This window comes from Scleropages formosus, chromosome 12 (genome assembly GCF_900964775.1).
Source record: "Scleropages formosus chromosome 12, fSclFor1.1, whole genome shotgun sequence".
In the NCBI taxonomy this organism is placed as follows: Eukaryota; Metazoa; Chordata; class Actinopteri; order Osteoglossiformes; family Osteoglossidae; genus Scleropages; species Scleropages formosus.
In genome coordinates, this window is record NC_041817.1 from 10,430,725 (window position 1) to 10,444,426 (window position 13,702).

General features: G+C 42.3%; 1 protein-coding gene across 4 annotated transcripts in view; it reads left to right on the forward strand.

Annotated features, from left to right (window-relative positions):
- The first annotated feature begins 262 nt into the window (after positions 1 to 262).
- Positions 263 to 13,702, forward strand: part of lzts1 (leucine zipper, putative tumor suppressor 1) — a 30,232-nt gene continuing 16,792 nt past the window's right edge. For 3 of the 4 annotated variants that reach the window (XR_001965767.1, XR_001965768.1, XM_018744149.1), the window contains exon 1: positions 263 to 402. The gene's annotated coding sequence lies outside the window, so the exon portion shown is untranslated. Of the gene's footprint in view, positions 403 to 12,776; positions 12,798 to 13,702 lie in introns of those variants that run through there. The other variant, XM_018744150.1, reaches the window with a different exon arrangement.

A 13,702-nucleotide genomic window follows, 5' to 3' on the forward strand; every position in this document is an offset into this window, starting at 1 on the left:
TGTTGGCCACATGTCTTCACACACAAGTACCAGGATGGCAGGGTGACGGATGGGCCGGCAATCCAATTGCAGCACGGGAGAGCTTGGCGGCGGGTGGACCTTCGCGCTGCAGCGGGAGTGAGAAATGATGGATGACTAAGCCCCTGGGCTGAGCACAGATGAGAGTGAGAGAGAGCGAGAGGTTGGGAGGTAGTGGGGGGTGGCAGTGGAGAGGGAGGGAGGGAGGGAGGGGGAGTGTTTACGTTGGAATGTGACTGTGTTCACTTCCTGGAAGATGGGGTGTACTGAGCGCCACACGAAGCAGAGAAAGGAGAGAGTGGTTGGCAGAGAGAGGGCGCGAATGCAGTGCGGTTTGCTCTCTCCACTCAGACACTGGCCACGAGCAGCACGCCATGAGTGATGGTAAGTCACCCCACCCTGGGGCTCTCTCTAATGGCATCTCGCTGTGTTCTGAGGTTGGCCGTTCCGTCACACCGATCCCTGACCAGCAGCAGGCAGTGGAATGTGGGCTTTGGACACTAGTAGCAGAAATATGGCCAGCATGATCATCTCTTCATTGCGTATGTCTGGTAGGTGTGCTGGTCAGGTGCGGCCAAAGCGCCAGTGAAAACCATACTTTTCTCCCCACTCGTCGTGATGCTGCTGTTCATTAATTTATAGAGGAATTTTAAGCAGTGTGTGGCAGAAGTTAACACACGGGATCGTTCTACCGCAAGAGGACGGCTGCTCTTTTTTCCGTGTTCAAGGCAGACTTTTTGAACCGTGACAGGGACTGACATCTGACACTTACTGTTCTGTAAATGAACTTTCTTACTAGGGAATGAAGGAGGTTTTATTTTTATATAGATTAAGGAGAACTGAAGTACACCTGCTGTAGAGTACCCAAATTATGTCGCCAGTTCAGTGAAGGAACGGTAACTTGAACATTTCAGTGTCATTCATTTTTTAATAGTCCCAGTTTCTTTTAGGGTCTAGGTATTTCTTCAAAGTGCATATTGCTTTAAGGGAAGAATAAATTATTTATACCAGGCATTCCCTTTACTTCTAAAGCTGTTACTAAAAAAAAAAAAAAAAAAAACACAAGAAAAACAAAATCATGTCTCTCAAAGTGCAGACGTAAATGTTTCACATACTGCGAACCAGCCTCTTCTAGTGATGTAAGTGGAAAAGAGTTTTGACATCACTGTTTCTTTCGAGATTTTAAGGAGCATGCAGTGTCATACCTTTCTAGAGTTCTCTTTGCACCAAGGCCATAACTTGCATGAAACTTACTGTCAGGCTCAATCCAGGGTGTGCTGGGAGTCTAGAAAAGAGGGTAAACAGAGGAGCCAGTTAGAGCTTGTTGAGCTCCGTATTACCACACGACTTTATTATATGGGGATAAAGACAGTGTTGTGTGTGGGTGGGTGAAACCAAGCTCCTCAAAGCAGCACTGTCGCCAGGGCTTGCCGCTGAACATCGCTCCAAGGAAAGCAAACGCATCCATGACCCAAATAACGAGCCGTGCTCTTCAAGCTGAAGAGTGCTATGCCCATGTCTTCATTTAGACATCTCTAAGGATATATCCCAAAAGTAGGTTATGGATTTTTTTAGCTCAACAGTTCTCTTACTTTTATCTCTGGGACCTAATAGTTCTTACAGCATTACCCTGATTCTTTCTGTAAAATGGTTTTTAATAATTTTGTGGGGAGTTATACACTTGATCCACTCTTTTATACTCCTATGTTACAGTCTAAGTAATGTAGTATAAGTAGAAGTGTATTGGTCCTGATGAAAAGGTGTATGTGTGTGTGTTTGTTTGTGAGTGTGTGTGTGTGTGTGTGTGTGTGTGTGTGTATATACCCATGTAAAATCATCCAGTAGTTGAAGAATATGGCTTAGCTAAATAGGATATCATGTACCAAGATATTTACTGCATTATTCTTTGGCAACCATAGAAATCCAGTCCTACAGTCCGCTCAATTCTAAGTACCGACTGGGGCACTCCCTTCCACCCCTCCCCTCGTGCCAGCCGGTTCCAACTCAACTTTCAGCAACAATTTCAGCATTAATGCCGCTAGCATATTATCCAGACTGAACACATCGTTCGTTCTTCTGATTCAGCCAATCTGACAACCTTCAGACAATGGCTCAGAGGTTTGTTCAGGCAAGTTTCTGCCTCAAACTATTTTCAAAACTACATATAAAAATTGGTTTGACCTTGTAAACATGCTTTTCAACTAGTATAGTACAAGATAACAGCTCTTTGTATATCACATTCATTAGGCCCTATATATGGCAGTGAATGTGAACAAATGCAGGGGTATAAATTGTGCAGGTCATTAAAAACTAGGAGGATGGAAACCAGGTGAAAACCAGCAGACGAATGGCCCTCCAGAAACCTAGTGTGGGCCCACTGTGATTGAATTTACTCAAATAGCAAAAAAGAATTAGGTGTATAATTTTCTCTTTCGTTATCAAGTGACTCACTCCAGTTGAATTATTCATCCACGAGTTTGACACTTTCTTCACAATAGTCTTCTCAGCCCACCATACTGACACTGTTACATCATTAAACAGATATGGTGAGATAAACCTTTGGAAATGCTATGGAGCAGAGAGATAAGCTGTGTGTAACACAAATTCTTTTGGCTGTCCTTTATCATAGACGTTCATGAGGAAGAGCACTTCAAGACCTGCATTGAGTCACGGGGGGTTTGTTGCAGAGGGCAAGAGCAATGTGACCGTGGGACTAAAAGTGGCAAGAGGGTGTAGTGTGAGAAAATAGGACAGTAAGGACATCTGGGGGAGAAGGAGAGGAGAAAAGCAAGACTCTGGCCCACTTACAGGACTTACTGGGCATCATCTCAAACTCAGAGCAAAACGAGTGGGAGGAGGCACACATGCCAGTGCTCTGTTTGATAGTACAGAGCCTCCCCAACCCTCAACCTCACCATCATCCAGTGACTCACTGCTACACTCATCTTTAGGATGTATGGCGTCACATACACATCGATACTGTGCTGATCTGTGCCAGGCAAGAACATGCTGCATTTAACTGAATGTGCAAACACTTTTATAAAGTCCTGCGCAAAAGTGTGGCTGCACCACAAACAGCCCCATGCTAACCTGCAAACTCCACCCAGGCAATTCACTTGGACATCAGTTCTTCCTCCTTCCATTAGCATGTTAAGAAAACTGTCCCTTATTCTGCAGCATGCTAATATGACCCCTGTCCTAAAGGAAGCTGAAAAGTTCCAACCCCTACCAGCAGTATCGACTTGTTCCTTCTCACTCCTGCAGTGTGCTAAGGAGGTTTCCCTCTCTCCTATAGCTTGCTCATGAAATTCTTCCCTGTTCTACAGCAAGCTAACATGACCCAAGTCGTGATGAATGTTGACAGACCTCCCGGCAGCATGCTAACCTCTTATCCTACAATGTGCAGCAAGAGTTCTTTTCCCTTCCTGCAGCATTCTGAGTTCCTCTTGAGCCTTGCAGCACAACACTGATCCTCCCCTGCCCGGCAAATTGATGTTGAGTTCATCACTCATCTTGCAGTTTGCTAAGGAGGTCCTACCATGTCACGTTTGTAACTGGGTTTTTCCCTTAAACTAAATCTTGCCGTTGAGTCCATCCCCCATTCTACAGCTTGCTGCAGAGTTCCACCCACTGAGCAGGCCAGAAGGATGACAATGAACCCAGGATCCTGCAGACAGGTGTTGGTCTCTGGCTTCAGCAACTTCACTGTCATTCACCCCATGCAGCTTTGCACCTCGATCTTCTCACTGCCCTCGGTCTTTCTCCTCCACGGGCTACGTTTCCTAGAATACTCACTTCAGCTTGTATCTGTCACAGCAAAAGTCATGTCTGATAATAAGTGGATGCACACTCTGCCCAGTAATACAGTCATTTTTAATTCCTGCTTTTTAACTTGCATGGTTTATGTTTCACTTTTCTTGCATATTGCAATTTGTAACATACTTACAACAATGACTGCTGTATTATCTGAATAATAAAATGTAAATCCAATTCAAAAATTTCTATTTTCTATACTTACTGGCTACTTACGCCTTCCACCCCTGCTGGGGCATAGGCCACCAACAAGGGCTCTCCAGGCGTCTCTGAGCTGAGATGTCATGAAGTTTCCTTGTTGGCGTTTCTGTAGCTGGCAAAGTTTTTATGGTGTAGGGTAGCTAGCCCCGCGCCCAACCCTCTTTCTTTCTCATCAGGGCTTGGGACCGTTCATGGCGGAGTTCTATTTTCTATACTATATCACAATCCCTTTCTCAGAGACTCTCTCTTTGTTCTGTTTAATTACGTTATCTAATTTATTTCACTGTCATATTTCTATACTGAGCTTCAGCTGGATCAATGTTTAAAGTATTACAGCATTTCCAAGAGCCAGAGGGCCACAGATATTTCCAAATGATTTCTTGAATCTAGTAACCATTAACAAAATACAAAGGTTTTTACTGACTCTTTCCAATTCCTTTGTTCAAAAGAAGTCTGAATGCATTCTAATTTGCTCAACTTGTTAACCTCACAGACTACCAGACTACTCGAAAAGTGCAAAGCCATGAAGGAAAACACCATGTACCAAGAACACATTTCCCAAGAGATAAAGAACAATAGATCAAAAAACACATGTCTGTTGTCTTAAGTAGTATTTCAAAAATACTATGAGCTTTGCTGAGCATTCAGAATTGTTTTGACTGCTATGGTCCAAAGAAAATTCTTGCATTTAATTAAAATTTCTGCACTATTTTATTTTCCTTAAGCATACTGGCATTGTAGGCAGTTTTAAATTTTTTTTTTTTTTAAGTTTTTTTCTGAAACCTAGTAAGTTTTTATTTTTTTAAATTTTTTTTTTAATATTAATGCATAATAGTCTGAGAGTTTGTAATTATTGAAGAACATGAAAACAAGGAGTTATGCCTTTTACCCAGCTTTAAGCAACTACAGCTATTATGCAATAGTAAATGAGAAAAAAAAATCCTTAGGGAATTCTTTCAATTAAAGTCTTAAAATATTCCCATTGTACAGTTTGTACTGTGTCATTTCCCTGTTACAGTGAGGGCAGTGATAAAAGCATGGTGATAAATGTTTCATGGACAAAGGCTGTTCCACTGAACTTGGCCATTCTGAAAGTGTTCCAGATAGGGATAGACTCCGGCAGAATTTTGAGAGCAGAGCATACCTTTTGGATATCTAACCACAGCTGTTGCAGCCTGGTTCAATAATGCCATAAAAGGGGGCACATAGAGCACAGCACCACTGCTGTTTACTCCTCTCATGAACACACCAACAGGTTTTACCACTCACTCATGCAGTCAACCGGTCTGATGACTCCCAGTTCCAAGGATAGAAAGAGACGCTGTGGTCTGTTAATGAGGCTGTAGCTTCAAACTATAGGCCAAATACCTCACAAACACATGAACATCAGTATGAGTTATTCATAAGACAGATCCAGACTGGAGGTGTGACTTTGGAAGGACAAGAAAGACCTGCCATTCAGTCCTTCAAACTCCAAAGACAAGGACAGAATAGTCTGAATAGTGTACCACAAGGGGTTTTTGCAGGACACGGAACCTATGCTCTTTTGCATATCCTTTCAAAGGATGTTACATTATCAGAATAAACATTGTTCTTTTAGTTGAAAGAAAAACTGTATTTGATAAGGTTGAATTACGTCTGGTCTTGAGAGTCAAAAGCCGGTGCGGTCAACAAAGGTGCGGATGAGAGTACTGTGTGAGAAAGCGTAGACGCACCCTGCTGATGCTGGCTACGCTGAAGTAAACAGCAGTTACGAAATAACGCAAGCTCCAGTGGAATCCCCAGCATGTGGCAGCAAGCCCTGGCCTCTGAGATTCTGGGTAACCCTCACTGGCACATGGTCCTTACCACTGCCATTGATTTAACCCTGGCATAGGACCTCCACCAAACCAAACTCCTTCCACTTACCCCACCCCCCAGCTATCCAAGTGGCTCCACAACAATAGAGGGCCTGCTGCTAAGGCCCAGTTTTGCACTCCAGTAATGACTGGATCCATACAAGCCATCAGCTCTGAGTGCAAATTCATTCTGCGGCTCTTCGCAAATGAACTAAGTGGATTATCTGCTTTGCACTCTGAGGGGGCTGAGGGTCGGGTGTGCGTGGTGGGGCGGTTAGGGAGCGAGGTTGTTCAATTGTACAAGAACAAGCAAAGTGCTGAGATACAAAAGGGGTGACAGAGAGGGGCATGGATCATTGAGGCAGAGTGGATGCATAAATCCATAATGAGAGCATGCTGCTGCCAGGGATGTGTCACTTAAGCCTCCTAAGTAGCCACTCGGAGCAAGAGACACATCCGGATGCTGCCTGTTGGGAGGGGTCCTTGACTAATGATGGAGGAAAGAGACTCCTCTCTAAATAATATACACAGTTTACCTATATCTCTCCATCCAGTGAGGTGTGGGGGGGCTGTTCCTCTCATACGCAATGCCTACACAGCACAAGTCAGCAGTGTTGAGAGCAAGTACTAAGCTTTTAAACATTTAACGCAGACTTGATTAGGTACATAGAGTTATATACTGTAGGTAAACAAAAAAATAGTACTGCTGCATCTTCTGGAATTATTAAACACACAGGGGAGTTCAGAGCACAGCAGGCAGATTTATGTTTTCATTTGGCACATCATGGTAGTTGTCAACAGGTACACACACAATGTCTGAAATTGCTTGTCCCAAGTGGGGGTCACGGCGAGCCAGAGCCTAACCCAGCAATACAGGGCGTAAGGCTGGAGGGAGAGGGGACGCAGCCAGGACGGGGTGCCAGTCCGTCACAGGGCACCCCAAGCAGGACTCGAACCTCAGACCCGCCAAAGACCCCAGCCAAACCCACTGTGCCACCATGCCACCCTGTCATCAACACCTATTAGTCCTAAACTCTAATGATTTAACATTCTCAGTCATCTGCCCTTCAGGCTACTACAGTATTCTGAGAAAAATTATGAAATTTAAGTATATTATGTGCTTTATGATGAGTATTGCTGTTTTTTCTATGGGCTAAATTAAACAGACGCTGATTCTATTTAACAGGCTTTTCGCAGCTAGAGAAGGGTTTAGCTTGGCAAGCCAGCGTAGCTACATTTCCAACAGCTTCGAGTGACAGTCCATCTCGATTAGGAGCAATCCCCTGCACCCTGGTGACGGACACCGAGCTCCTAATGAACCTACCCCCCTTTCCGTAATGGAAGGAACCAGGGCCTTACAATGAGGCAATATGTTATCAGTTAAGTTGCACTCTCACGGTCCCTGAAAGCAGAGCTTCTGAATTAATTTGCCAAAGTTTCTGCTTGCCGGCATCTCCATATGGTTCTCCTTTTCAGGGTTAGCCTCGATTCTTCTTTCAGCATGTAACGCAGTGTGAAAATCCACCCACTCCATGCCATGACTTATGCCGGTACAGTGCGTAAACCAAAATATAACAGGCTAGAGAACTTGACATTTATACTTAAAACGTTTTATGCAGAACTTGAAGGAAACAGCGTGAAGCGAATAAGGTCCTGTTGGCCATGTTCAGTATCTGGTAGCTGTGATGTGAGAATATAAAGTGAAAACAGTCCACTGCACTAGGGTCTGATTTTGGAACATGGTGGTCTATAGAACCAGACCCAAGGCTCAGATCACATATGTGTACACCCAGAGGACACTCTGAAGAGTACCATATTTCTCACTGCTCAGGTACAGCTGATAGCCTGTGGCATCTTTTTTGCTTTTTAAATACTTGTGCGTTGCCCCTGCACTTAATCTATTGACACCGATGAGACTGACTAAAGAGAAACTTCTCCAGTATAGAGTGGAGCACAAGCTTGCTTTTGACAGCACTATAAAGCCTGTTTCATCACTGCCTCTCTCTTTATTTCAAAGTAAATATAACTATTTGCACTCGCCTTCCGTCTTCCCACTTGAAGAGTGGAAAATTTGCAGAGTTTCATTTCTGCCGGTTCACTGGCTGCGCAACATACTGCAAATATTTCTCTGCTGTAGGACAAACGAAACTCACAACTTCTTTCTTCAACCGTGCCATTGCACATTTAAGAAAACTTTGTACTGTGCAGATAGTTTTTTTAGATTCTTACAAAAAAGGATGGGTCTGCAAAAACAAAAACTTCCTCGGTTTTCTCGCGGTTGTCTAAAGACGAACTGGTATATTTTTTTCCATATATTTACAATGATTCACTTGTATGCCTGAGAATATTGTGTTAGAAATTTGTTTGCGTCATGCATTTTTAGAAAAGACAGACGATCGGTACTTTGTGTCTCCATTTGTATTTGTGTTGATATGTCTGCGTCTATAATGAAAGATTGAAAAAGGATTTATTTGATAAAACATTAAATCAAACATCACATGAAAAGCAATTACACAGTCCTTTCAGATAATCACTAACAACCACCCATGTTTTCATTGCAAATACACACGCGCACAGAGTTTCCGAAACCGCTTGTCACGGGGAGCCGGAGCATAACCCAGCAACACAGGGGATAAGGCTGGAGAGGGAGGGGACACGCTCAGGATGGGACACCAGCCCATCGCAAGGCACCCCAAGTGGGACTTGAACCCCAGACCCACCAGAGAGCAGGACCCGGTCAAACCCGCTGCACCACTGCACACCTTCTTTATTGCAAACAGTGAAGTTAAAATGTACTTAACTGGAAACTCTTATGGCTGAAGTTAACTTTCAGAGCACATGAACTGATTTTAATTATTTCTGGTAGGTGGACACATGATGAAAAGGGGAAAAGGGGCTTGTTATAGTACCATTCCCTCTCATGATGAAGGATTTTTTTTGCCTTCAAAAGAGACCATGGTCCAGCTGACCGGGCAAATAGTGTCATTGGTGAAGAGAGGACAGTCTGAGTCTCTTAGTATTTAAGGGCTTGTCCGAGGAGGCACTCAGAACACTGCTTTTTGTCTCCATCAAATCAGTTCCAGGACATTCTTTTGGAAGGCTAGCATCAAATACTTGTCATTTATTACATCCGCACTATCCTTGTTCCACATAGGGAACTGAGACACTGACATTTTGTTCTGTTTAGTTTTTTCAACTGTATGTATTTTACTGCAACAATTAACAGAGAGAGCTATGTGGTCTAGTGTAGGAGTAAATACAGCAACAAGTGACAGTTATCAACAAGACAGTTCTAGTTTGCTAGAAAATTTTGCCCAACTACTCCCATTATCACTCGTGGACCGAGACAAGCGGTTTCAGTCAGTGTGTGTGTGTGTGTGTGTGTGTGTGTGTGTGTGTATTCTGTATTCCAGGGCATATGGCCAGACATAACCCAGAAACTAAATGCATCAGCAAGAGACCTCAGGATAAATATAGCAGGAAATCACATAACTGAACAGCATAATTCCAGTCCGCTACAAAAATTTTGCTCGACAGCTTACGTTATTAGTGATGAACTGGATTTTCAAATGAATGAACAATTTGCCTTGAAGACTTTAAACTATATTCCAGGGCCACTTACGCAGAGCCAGGAAATTAAATGATTCAACAAGAGACCTAGAGGTCATCATAATTAATGCTTAACATAACTAAATGTGACTCCTCTTACAGACAGCAATGGCCTGTTTGAGACTATGAAAATGTTTGCTTTTGTTTGTTTAGTGCACTGATACAGCATCATCATGCATAAAAGATAAAGGACGTCGCTTTTAGCGCAAACTCAAAACTAGGTGCAGAAAGTGTGGGAGAGCCAGACAGAGCAGAGTTTCCGCATAAATTTACGGCGTTGAACATGTCGGGGCATTTCTGTGGTGCTGTTCAGACCAACTGCAACCATCTCGTTACATTGCAGTGACAAGCAGCATACTTGTTCGGCAAAAAGGAAAAGTAGGATGGCTGTTATTATTTAGTTAGCTGCCAATAAAATGTATACAGACAGAACAGAGGCAAAAGTGTAGAACTGCCTTCAGTCAAATCACTTTCTCAGTGTTTTTCAGATTGTGTCTGAAATTCCTAATTGTTGGTGATCAGTTACAGGATGAGAAATGCTGCATGTGTTTCTGGGTAGTATCAGTTAACAAGTGGCACTGAATAAAGCAAGAAATATCTGTATTATTGCGCTTTTATTGATTGTGTAGGTAAAGAAATGTACCTTGCCTCGTACCTTGCAGCTCTGGGATAGGCTCCAGACCCCAACAACTCCTGTACAGGCTGGTAACGATTATGGATTGAAGCCTTACTGAGTATGTCGAACTCATAGCTTTTTCTGAGATTTTTACAGAATTTAACCAGTGACTAAATGACAGGAATCTGTAATACGTACCTTTTATTGCTTCTGAGTTAGTGGTAAAGTGACTTTGGAGTTGCATCCAAATAAGGGTACAAACATACTTCCGATCCCAACTGTGTTCGTAAACTGAAGAGCGCGCGTTTATTATTATTTGGCTTTGCAGACTTTTATCGAAATCCTTCTTGGAAGAGGGAGATGTCAAAACAACTTTTTAAACCAGTTCACTCCACTGACTTAAGTGGGGAAGCTGTTCTTGCAGGAGATTCTCAGTATTTGAGCGTCAGTTTTGCATACCCCATTAAAGGTCTGCACTGCCTCCGAAATCCTGCGCCAGAAGTCCACTAGCGCTGCCCCTGAGAACCCCAAGCATTAGAAGTTATACACCGCTGCTTTTTTATTCTCCTCTCAGGAGTTCCTTTCAAGCTTAAGTGCATAGAAGAAGCTGACCCAATTCAATTTGCGTACACCTTTCCTGGCTATGCGAAAATGATCCAGAACGCAAACAACTATTTGCAGAAACGGACGTTGTTATACATGTCTGAGATGGCTATGTTTGTCATGATTGTCCTTTTCGATGGTTAAAAGAGCAAACTCAGCAGCACGTAAAGTTCTCAATATATAATCAATCGTTTGAAAATTGTTTCTTCTGCTCAGACTATTGTCACAACCCTGCTGATATCCAGTGTGACAGAAAATATTCATTTTAAGATGAAAAATATTCATCGTAACACGAACATAAATGCATAATTTTACATAAACTAAATACACATACATGTGTATTGGATTACAATCAAGCACTAGGCTTTAATTCAGCTATTATTCCCCAGAAAACTGTAGTTTTCACCTTTTGCCTGATTCCTTATATATTCCTATATTGACAGTGCAGTAACAATTTTCCCAAATATAAATATGTTCACTCGTTAATTAGAACTGCAATTCTGCCAATTTTCTTAAATATTGAACAATATACAATTTGATATTCGAGCAAAAGAAATTTAAAGAAATACGCAGTACAAACTGTCAAACTCTGACTATAAGAAATGTATTTGATGTTGTTAAATAATACCTTAAAGATGAAAGGAAATTGTTTCACTGTCATTGTTTTTCATGCTTTTTCCCAAATATTATGCCTATGGACAGAATGATTTATTACTGCACCCTGCAAAAATAGTTGCATAACTGAAAATCCAGTTTATATATTTGGCATATTTTCTTTACAATAACACTACAGTAAAAACAGCTTTCCAAAGCTGTTCGGTTTCACAGAGCTATATTCTAGACATATCTGTTAAAAATTATTTTAATAAAAATGTAACATGGTTAACATATTTTCTTTTGCGCTTGTAATAAGAGCCTGCGGAAGCTTTAAAGCCTAAGTTCTGTTGAGCAGAGTGACAAAAAAGCTTTGAAACTTCAGCTCCTGCATTGGGGTATAATGCAGAAAACACCATATGGTTGTGTGGTAAGAACAAACAGGGCACGGATTTTGTCATGAAGCTTGAAATTTGGAGTTTGCCGCCCACCAACTTGGACCCGCTGTGCAGGAGGGTCGCCAGCTGGGCTGACACGTGTCAGGGCTCTTTGTTCCACGGACCGCTGGAGCCGCTCGCGACGTCTACCCCAGTGCCCCGCCCTGCAGCACCCCCCTGGGCCCCCATTCACTCTGGGCACTTTGTGAACAAAGGCCCACAAGCACCCGCTGGATGGCTGACTGCACCTGGAGATGATGCTCGCATCCTCCGACCCGCTAACGGATCACAAAAGCCAGGATAACATCCCAGATGTCTTTATGACACTGAATACAAAGAAGGAGCCGATATGATGACACTTTCTGATTTTTCTCACCTTGAAAAAAATCAAAGTAATTCAATTGTAGCTCTCATCATACTATTAATCTAACTAGCCTCAGTATTTTTTTTTTTAATATTAAGAAATGTATGATATATCTTGCCAAAGGGCACACCAGCTTTTTTAAAAAGGCCTCAGTGAAATGTGAGCAAGATGAGCACTGGCTGAACTTGAACAGTGCGTATATCCCAGTCTGTTAATATTCCATGATAATCTGCCAAACTATTCTGCAGTTAGCAGGTTCTACAGTTCTGAAAAACCATGAGCTTCCTCTTAACATTTTTCATTTGCAACAGCAACTTAGGGGTGTGGTTGACAGTAATTCAAACAATACAGTACAGTAATTCAAATAATATTAATGAAACCATACTATTAGAAAACTTCTGCACATCATTATTTGTGTTGGTAATTTGAGATGCACCTTGTGATGCTCTGGCGGCCCATCTAGGCTGTACCCCTTCTATTATAGGTCCCGGTGATTCCAGGACAGGCTCCTGACCACCGTAAGACCGAAAAGGACAAACGGTTAGATATTTAGTGAGCAACATGACACTTATTAGTCCTCAGTCCAGGCATTTTACATGTATTCATTTATGTGACACTTTTCTCCAAAGTGACTTACAATGTTTATCTCCCTACAGTTATTTCCCCTTTCATACAGCTGGGTAATTGTACTGGAGCAATTAAGGGTAAGTACCTTACTCAAGGGCACTACAACTGAAGGTAGGATTTGAATCTACAATGTCGTTTGGGTCCAAAGGTAGCAGCTCGAAACACTACGCTACCAGCTGCCCACATAAAAGCTCATTTTCTCCATTTACAAGCTCATGTATCGCTTTTCAATGATGAACATTTTTTACTCAGAATGGATTTATTCAGTGGCACTTAACTCTTCTTGACAACTTGAAGAACCAGCTAATTGCCGTAGGGCTCATAATGCTGAGATAAGAAACTGTAATTTAGGTACTAACTGCATGCTTTTAAAAGCCATATACGCATTTTTTTTTCCTAAAAAGGCCTTTTGTTGATGATTATTATTAAAAAATACACATATCATAAGCTGTCACTGCATTTTCTGAAATTTCATAACAGATCTGTGAAAACTTGTTCGACTCTGAAGAGCAGTGCTGTAAAAACAGACTGAGTCCTTGTGTTATGACTGAAAAAGTAAACAGCAGGTCTTTCTAACTGCAAAACCTGACAGCTGTGCAAAATACATTTACATGTATTTATTTAGCGGACGCTTTTCTCCAAAGCGATTCACTTCATCATACCTAAAGAAGAAAACGCAGTTTTTAAAATCGGTTACGATCAGCGGTAGGGTAAGGTTTATGTCTCTTGCCAATCAATTTTAAAGCACAAAAACGCATCAGTATTCCTGTTCTGAAATCTGACATTCTCCTCTCACAGTGACCTACAGCGTGATGTAACGCCCTTGTTCTTAGCGCACGCTGTGTTAAAATAACTCAATGCATTATGTAAGAGTGGGGAGAGGCAACGGCAGCAGTAAATATGTGCAATCAAGCACTGCGGCAGACCAACTCGTACACACCACAGGCCACTGCTGGACCAGTCAAGTGTAAAAAGGCGAAGG